This window comes from Vigna angularis, chromosome 7 (genome assembly GCF_016808095.1).
Source record: "Vigna angularis cultivar LongXiaoDou No.4 chromosome 7, ASM1680809v1, whole genome shotgun sequence".
Taxonomy (NCBI): Eukaryota; Viridiplantae; Streptophyta; class Magnoliopsida; order Fabales; family Fabaceae; genus Vigna; species Vigna angularis.
The window spans coordinates 27,587,580-27,597,333 of record NC_068976.1 but is presented as its reverse complement, the minus strand read 5'-3'; the positions used below and the strand labels follow the sequence as shown (position 1 = coordinate 27,597,333).

The 9,754-nt window shown below is 30.9% G+C and overlaps 1 long non-coding RNA gene across 1 annotated transcript; it reads left to right on the top strand.

Annotated features, from left to right (window-relative positions):
- The first annotated feature begins 965 nt into the window (after positions 1-965).
- On the top strand, positions 966-4,713 carry LOC128197703 (uncharacterized). Its single transcript, XR_008250351.1, has 2 exons — positions 966-4,018; positions 4,277-4,713. It is a non-coding gene; the product is annotated as an uncharacterized LOC128197703 (long non-coding RNA).
- The last annotated feature ends 5,041 nt before the right edge of the window (positions 4,714-9,754 follow it).

The following is a 9,754-nucleotide window of genomic DNA, read 5'->3' as shown; positions in this document are numbered from 1 at the left end:
GGGTGGTGTAATTTACTTTAGTTTATTTGATAATTAAAATGAATAGCTCCTATGCATGCCATATGTAAGATTTGTGATTAAGTATTTTAAAAAAAACATTAATTGCTTTATGCAATTTCTAAGTTTTTTTTTATAAATGATTTAAATTTTAGTCTAATAAGCCAAAAATAAATTAGAATAAATCACATCTAAGTTATTTTACAAATTTAAATAAATAATAAATTCAAACAAGTTTTAAACAATCTATTACAACCACATTTTTTAGTCTTTTAGTACGATAATGTAGATTGGTTTCAAATGATTAAAATATGATTTTTTAAAAATATTGTTGGAAACAACTTTTAAAATATGTTTATCTTACATTAATAAAGAACATAAAAGAATTATAATGATAAATATTAGTATAATAATTTGTAATAAAAATCATTCCTTTCTTATCTAATAGTGTGGTTAAGATAGTTGCTACTTGTATGTTTTTAAACAGTTTACTACTTAGGATAATTTTTAAAATTAATATAATTGATAAGTGTTTTGAAAAAATAAATAAAACATTCAAGGATTTCCATTACAGAGATTAAAAGCATATTAATTGAAACAATATGGAGAAGTTTAAAAGGTTTTTAAACAAAGCCACAATTTCAGAATTACAAATATATTTTTCAATTTGAACTAAAAGTAAAGAATTGTTATAAAAATCTAGGTTTTACCAAACTTTTGGATGGAAAGAAAGTGTTTGGAAAAATATGATAATAATGGATAGTGTCGGATTGATGTAATAGAAAATAGTGCAGCACAGTTGAGTTGAGTGGCACAAAAGATGAGAGAGAATGAGCAAAAGGGGCAATGAGAACCCCACCTTTCTTCCCACTATTCTTTTTATTTATTTATCTCTTTCTTTACAGTACTTAAACAGTACAGGTAGGTTGGATTTTATGTGTGTGTGTGTGTGGTAAGAGTCTCTTTCAGTTTTCAGGGAGGGAAAGAAAGAGGGTGTGTGTATAAGAGGAGGAGGAGCTTCATCACTTTCTTATCACAAAGGAAGAAGAAACAAGAAAGAAAAACGCCCTACTTGTGTTTCTCTATATCTATCTTATCATGTTTGCAACTGCAAAAGAATTCCCTTGCTGGGAAAAGATAAAGATGATTTTCCCTTACCTTTGTTTTCTTTTCTTTTGGAAACAGTGCTTTGCCAGATTTGTATGTGTGGTTATGAGATCTCCAATCGCTTTCCTTTCTCTGACTATAATGAAGACAGTGACACTTCCCATCCTTTTCTCTCTCCCTCTGCTACTTCTTTCACACACCTTCACTTCTCTTCTCTTCTCTTCACTGCTTTCTGCTTCTGACCCTTTAAATCTCTCTTCCTCTTTTCTCTTTTATCACTTTTCCACTCTTTTATTTAGCTTTTTAATTTACTTCTACAACTCATTGCCTCTTCTAATTCTGTTTTCTTCATCCCTATTCCTTCCCATTTTTTAGCAGTGCTTCTCATCTCCACCTTAAGTTCAAGCTTCAGATTGTAGAACTTTATGAATGGTAATGTGTAAGTGCAAGATGCAGTGTAGTTGGTTTATTTGTTTCTATCTGCATGTTATCTGCATTATATCACACAACTTTACCTTTTAATTTTTCTGCTTATGAATATAACACTGCATTCGTGTTCAAGTAGAGAAAAGAAGCTCTGGTTTTTGCTTAATTGGTCACATTCGTAATATGTATGCGTTGGTGCTTCACCTGTGCATGGATCAGCTGGAAACAAGGGTACACACTATTCTATTATTTGGGGAGAAATTGATCCTGAATTTTTTTGAAAATGTGTTATGTCCAGATTTTCTTGTCTGTTCCTTTAACACTTAGGGTTAGGGTTCCTTGGTGGAGTACATCTTTCAATATTTTGAAAGTCATTTAATTGAAGTTTTAAAATTGATGCTTATTCAGATAAAATACAGTACTTTCTCTGTCATTTGATGGTGCTGTTACTTTGTAATTCCTAATTTATAAACATATATTCAAATGGGAAGGATGAGAGTTCTATGCAGAATATAATTCGTTCTCTTGTGAAATGATCTGATTTTACCTTCAACAAGTAAGGTTTACAGAAATACACAAGCCAAAACAATTTATGAAATACATCTGAAATATCTCATTATTACATATTACTTGGAGGCTATGATTAAAGATTGCATGTAGTTTCTACTGACTAAAAAACTTTATTTGATTAAACTGATTAGATTACTTTTGAAATTATCAGTGAGTTCACTTATAAAGATTTTGTTGATACTAATAGTTCTGTTTCATAGTCTAATTATATTTTGTAATTATTATTTTTGTTGTTGTGTCAGTGACAAGTGTGATTAATTTCACTTATTTAGTAAAGATCTAACTTTTTATCCATGGGGTTTTGAAGTCTGAATATATTCTACAAAGTTGTGGATGAAAATTAAGTCATCATCCATGGCTGTGTTTTGATTTTGTGTATACTAAAATATTTTAACAGTATTGATAAGATTTATGTTGTTAGATAGACTGTGTACATATGCTATTAAAGTTGCTATTAGATAAATGTTTAAGATGGACCTATTATTAGAAATGGTTGAAGAGAGCTTCCTTCAGTCCACTCATGGATGGGTGAGGGGTTTGAATTAGCTGCTGACTCATTCATTCAAACACAATAGATCTGACATCATGGTATGCTATTGTGAATGTTTGAATGATGCAGGAGGTAATTTCTTCCTTTTCTTGTCTGTGCTTGGACTGAAGGGAGCTCCCTCTAACTGTTTATAAGTTTATAATGATATCATGGGGATAGTTTCTCTTCTTTCTCCTTATAATCTTAAATATATATGAATATATATTTTCACCTGACATAATCTTGCTTCGGAAGATGTTTTTAGTCTCATTGTAAACCGTAATCGAATTTCTCATTGTACAAATAATCATTTAATTAATTTGTTTTTGTTAGTAATTTATTTTCTAACAAATTTTTGGCAGGGCTGCAACCTTGGTATTTTGTTTTTTGTTTTACTGGTTATTGTTGCATGCATTTTACTAATCTAATCCTTACACTTCATTTTGTGTTGGAAATTTTATCTATGTTTCTTTAGTTTAACACATTACTTATGGGATATTTTTTATATGTTAGTTAAATAGCTGCCTGCCTACAAAGTGAATTTTTACTTGTGAAATTGACATCTTTTACGTTTATTTTTCGTCTTATATATGCAATATAATTAAACAAAGCTCTTGACTTAAACTCTTGACTTAAATTCAACTACTTACTAGTTTTAACTTACTTTTATGAATTTTGTTTTGCTGAGCATCTTTAATTTTCATTCATTTAATTATTTATTTATATATTTTTTCTTTTACTTCTACTAAACAGAACACGGGAAAACACCTAAGGGATGGATTTTTTATGGGGTAGTTGGACAATTGTTAATCGAAAAAACAATTTATATATTTTTGACATATTGAGAGTGAGTAGAAAAACTTAACATCAGTTCATTGGTTTTTGTAAGTATTTTATAAATTACGTCAAAGGTGGAGAAAATGGTAGACTGTATACCATTAAATTATATTATAGATTATAGTTAATTTGTTTTTATCAAGGGAAAATACTCATTCGATGTATTTACAGAGAAAGAGTTTTACTTGTAAAACACACTAATATTTTTACTAGAAATTGAAAAAGTGAGAATAGGAGGTGCATTATCATTCATTATACATCTCTCCTTTGAACATTCATTTTGGCTGGGTCACTTGGTTAGTTTGCAGGCTGTGAACTCTCAAATTTATCTTAGAAACATGCCACCATTAATTGCAGTGACTCTCACTTTATTCCCAAATGACTAAACAAATGAAAACATTGCATTGGTCACACGAAACAGATTTGCCTTTTCATGCATTTATCTCATAGGAGGAGGCTCTTGAAGGCAAACAATGTGTCATTGTCGTGATGGCAAGTTAATGGTGATGATTCTGCTTACAGGGGACTACATATTTATGTGTCATTTATCAGGTAGTGCTTTTACCAGAAAACTGTCATAAAAGATGAAGGAAACAACTCATAAATAATCTATAATATTTAGAAAAAATCTTATAAATTACTAATTTATACTATGTGATGATATTACTACATGAGAAAGAGGCTGTTATATAGCTGTTTATAGACTGACAATCTACATCTGTGTCATGCTCTTTTTTCATATTTTCTTCTTGGAGTAACGTTGTTGTAATAATAATTGCATAACTGATCAATCTTCTGTACTCTGACCAGTTTTGCAGTGCCTGAAATTAATTAAATATGATTAAATATGAGCCGTGCAATCGGCGCCACAGACCCTGCCTTTTGTGTATCGTTACTGTTCACTAGGCTGGGTCTAGCACTCTAGCTACTGATTGGAACTTGGAGCTAGGACCTTCTAGTTTGTTTGACATTCGGAAGATTTTTTTTTTTTAATTTTCTCTTAAAATATCGTGCACTGTTGATACACTTGTTACTTTCAATTTATTTTTCTTTAAAGTGTATAAAATATAGGCCAGTGGAAATATTTCTATCTAATAGTATTACACTATTCTGATGTTTCATGTATGTATAAAGTATGGGCCAGTGGAAACATTGACAGAAGTTTTAACCATGTTTCATGTTTGTTTACATTACTTATAATGTGTTTTTGAGGATAATGTCACAGTACAGTATCATCTTAAACCCCAGCTCAGGAGTTTCATATACTTAGGAGCTTCATATTAAGAAATGATAAACTGTGTATTCCTGGATACTTCCAAAAGGACATGTTATTATTATATAGGCTTGCATGTGTATAACTGGACTAAAACTAGGCTAGTTACTTGAGGAGATCGAGATGAAAGTACAATTGAACTGAATCTCTTACTTTTTTATCTATTCATTTAATACTAGATATCTTGATAAAATGGGCATGTGATGTGTTAAAAGTCATGAAGTGCTCTTAAATCTGAAGTGGATTTTCCTCCTATTCCCTTTTGTCCATATGTTAGAATCCCCATACATTATTTTTTTATAATCATGCTCAGTGATGCAGGACCACTATTCCTTCATGTTTGTCCAGGGACGTGTATGAGTAATTTGTTTAATATTTTATAATCAGTTTCATGTCACGTGTTGAAAAACCATTTGATAATTTGATTTTTAAGAGTTTATATTGGTTAAAGGTTTTTAATTCTTTTAATAATAATACAAAAGTGGCACTTGTCTCCATTGTGGTACGGCTTTTTGTAAATACTTTAATTATGCAGCTCCTCACACTAACCCTCCATCAAGAGTGGTCCAAAGTAAGAACGAATGATGTTTATTGTATATTCCTGCTGCATAGTGAGCGATGTTGAATCTTCACATGATGAGTGCATGTCTGGCATCATATGCATGCTGGAATTCTTGAAAGAGAGATGGTGAAACAAGTTTTCTGGTACATATGCAAGTGGGGTGCATGGTCTCAGAAAGCTTTTCCAATCACTAAAGATTTATCTGAGAAAGCTGAGCTTGAAAAGCCAACCAACAAGGTTGGTGGAGAGGGTTTTGCATTCCATAGGACAAACAATAAGGGAACAAGGACAAAGAAAAGCAATAAGTATAATAGAGTATAACATAAATAAAAAGCCCATTATGGAGTACATTGCATGTGCCATGAACAGTGGTTTGTTTTCACTGCTAATTTTCTAGAGTTCTTCTCAAATGATATAAGGGTTTAAGCCAATAAAGGGCTTGATGATGATGACTGAACTATCATGACCCACTATCGCATCTCTCTTCTTCTGAAGTGCTTAATATATATCCTAGTGTTGTGTGTGCTTTTGGGTTGAAGGCCTTCAGAAGCACCATTAGTAAGAGCAGGGTTAATGCTGATAATAGTCAGAATATGAGTCCATTTAGAAAGAACACTGGATTGTGAAGTCACATGATGTTCTTCATGAGTCTTAACTCATAATAATCTGTAATATTTTGAAGATTTTGTCTGAGTCCATGAATCTAACATGGCCCGAGTCCTCGTTTTTCACGAAGAGACTTGAGGATGGTGACACCACTCTCAGTCCAAGTGCCAGTACATTAAATACTGAAGTGTGGGGTTTCACCTGTGGTGGTGTGGTCCTGCTGAGTGTGATGGCAGCTGGGCCATCAATGATGCATAAATATGGTAAAAGGGCAAGGGAAGTTATTCACTTGGATTATACTCTTTTTTAGATTTTAAATTTATAATATATTAAACCTTCAACTAGTGTTTTTGAGCTGTCCTTGTCACTGCTACTGTATAGTCTCTGAAAGCTTATGTTTATTCTAAAGGGTTAAGTTTCAGCCAAATTAATAATCTCTTGTTATCATTATAATCAACTTCGGAGAATCTAGACAACAAAAATCTAGACAACATGGCTTCAGATTTTATTTTGCTAAGGTGGATGTCACTAGAATTATACTTTCTGTCTTGTATGCAGTTAACCTCTTAGCTGCACACTACTCCTTCCTCCTATCAAATGAACTCATTTATGGAACTTGAATAATTAATGTTTAATTATTAATAGGGGACAACTTGAATCTTTCACTGGCAATCTGCTTCCATAATATATCGTTTTTGCTACATTAAACATATAGTTTAAATCATGCATTGGTTTTATACTGCTAGTTAACAATGGAATTTTTATCTTCCTCTTTCAGGTCTAAAATACATCTAAGCATTACTAGTGAATCGCGTGTCTTTATTATATAATGAAGTTTGAACTGTTTATATTTTATTTGAATAAATGTAAGAACTCGGAATAGATAAATATGTATGTTTTTCATAAATTAGAATCTGTCTACATATAAAAGAAATTCTTTTAGTGTTTTTTTTTCTTTTTCAAAACTTGATTAGATGTTATTCGAGTTAAGTTATTACCAATGTCTTTTTGATAATGTTCATAAAATCATAGTCTAAATGTGTGTAGAAGTAATTAATAAAATTGTACAATTGAAAATTATTATTATTGTCTTTTTTCTAACTTAAATAGCAATCCATTCACTTTTTATGTCAAAGGAAAATAGCAATCTTTATCCAATCACACCTTAATCTCTTTTAATAATATAACCATGATTGAATTTGTATAATGAATCATAACTCTAAATAATGTGAAAGTCTACCTATTGAAAACAAATCCTATGGAGATAAGGCAGAACACATTCATTCTTTATCCAAATATGAAGAGTTCAAACTATAACTAGTCATGAAGAGTTGATGGGTAATTTTTGTGGTAGAGTATATGCGTGTTTTAATTTCTTGAACTTTTCTTTTTGGTGTATTTTAACTTTGGATCCTGATATTTTAACAACAAATTTTAATAATTTTTTGACAATGGGCCACATGTCTTTGCTTTATTGGTCTGTTTGAATTTGTTTTCAATAAAATATTTGAAACCAACCCATCATAAGCCACCACCTCAGTGTCAAAAAATTGTTAAAAAAAAGTTGTTAAAAAAGACATTTCCTTTTAACTTTTCTTCTATTTTAGTTGTGTATTGGGAGTTGAGAGAAAGATGCAGAAGATGCTTACGTAATTTTGAGTTTTTCATAATTTTTGGAAGGATAATCATTCTTCTCCAGATAAAATTGATTCTTTAGTAAATAGAAAATATTATACTTTGTATTATAGTTTACAACCAGGTATAAGCTTAGGTTTTTTCTTTAATGGATATCATCCTATGTTCAGAATTGTATAATTTTTTTAAAAGTTTTATTTGTTTGCTTACATGGGTTTGATTTCTTTCTCCATGCTTATATTTATTTTTGATAAATATTTTTATAATTACAAATGAAAGATATACTATGAGGTGTCAAAGTAACTAAGATGTGAAAATACACAATATAAAATTTAAACAAAAATATATATATAATTATATTAAGTTTAGCAACCAAGCAAAAGATTTGGAGATAATAGAAATAAGTTTTGGTAAGATCCATAAAACTGTGTTCAATAAATCGGCAACTCCAAAGTCAATCTAAGCACCAAATAAATCTTTTGAGCATAACTAGTCTGATTATGGCTGTCACATTCAGTACTTGTACATGGTTGGAAACTTGTGACTGGTTCATGTTTGGACCAAACATTTATTCCGAATTTTCATGTACAGATAGGTCTAGTTTTATTGAAACAATAAAATGAAGAGTTTCCAGATTCAGAAAACAAGAAGTTTGAGCAGTTATGGATGAATAACATGTATATTACCTTTGCCTACTCTCTTAGCCTTAGCATCTTCCAATTTTGTCTTCTCAGTAATGGTTGGTGATGCAGTTCTTCCATCCAAAACTTGAGATGTGTTGCTGCTTCCTGACTTTTCTGCCGACACTGAAGATCCTCTTTGATATTTGACTGCAAAATCAGCATGTCATGTGAGGAATAGTAATGTTGGTGTTTATAGCTAGTTTTAAAAAATCCGTAATTGGAAGTTTATTAAAAAGGTACAGAAAATAAAATTACACAAGCAGCAAAATGGATACAGCATGTATTTCACTCCTGTTTGCATTTTTACAAATGATATATAAAATACAAGTTTAATTAAAGAGCACTTAAAAATAATGATTGAAATTTCAATCACTTCATATATATAATTCTACAACTTATGCAATAGTTTATAGAAGCTAGCAGATCAAGTACAACACTCGGTGAAAGTGCATGTTACAGTGTAAAATAGACATCTAGATTGAGTTTGGTAAGTTTCTGTCATGTTTTTCAAAATTTGGACCGCACAAGGGTGTTTTCTACTAGTTCTATATCTTGATTTTTAGCAGTCCATAAAATGCACATATATCAACACATTTAGGACACTTACGAGAGTAGTAGTGTTTCTTTCAGGAACATTTATGTCCAATGCAGTGAATTGTCTCCATGTTCTTCCTCAAGTGTCTCATATCTTTGTTTTCAAAATAAAATTAGTTGCACTTAATCATTCAAACATAAGGATAGTGTTAAAAAGCATTTTAGTTAATTTTATGATCATGGATTCTTTAACAAAGAAACTGCAAGAATTTAGCAAACACTTCAATTGAAAAACTAAGGCAGCAAACATCACAAATCTTGAATTCGTTACAGAAATTCAATTAGCTAAAGATACTCTTATCCAGTTTTGTGTCCTTGTTTCTTGGATCTCTGATTTAGTTTTTCTCGTTAATAATGGCAAAAACTTGATTAGAAGGTAAAACTTGGTACAATTTTATTAGGTACAAATGATCTAAATCTATCATTATGCAATTTTAGTAGGTTATATGTTCATATTTTAGTTACTAACATGGTAATGTTATGTTGTAAGTGACAAAAATAGTAAGATAACTGATTCTGTACAAATAACTAGCTATTTTGCTTCAGCATTAGTTGAAGGATAATTCAGGAAAAATGACATATAACACAGTGACTATTTTGAGGTGTCCATGCTTCTGAAACTGAGACACCATGAGACATTTTTTGTTAGGAGCCTAATAACATAAAATAGAAACTACATATGAAGGTTAAGTATACACCAAAATTCCTTACCAGCAAATTTAGGAATTTGCATCTCTGCTGCGGTTATTTTCTTCCCCCTTCTCTATCTGTGGGCTCATTATAGGAAGAAAGTTTCTCCTGAAAATGTTAAGGGTCAGAACATCTTCAAAAACCTTCTGTAAAGACTATACAAGTATAACTTCACTAAGAAAAAAGTGATGATGATTTTCATTTCTTCAAGCATCTTCTGTTCGTGGGATTAACATCCTTTGTGC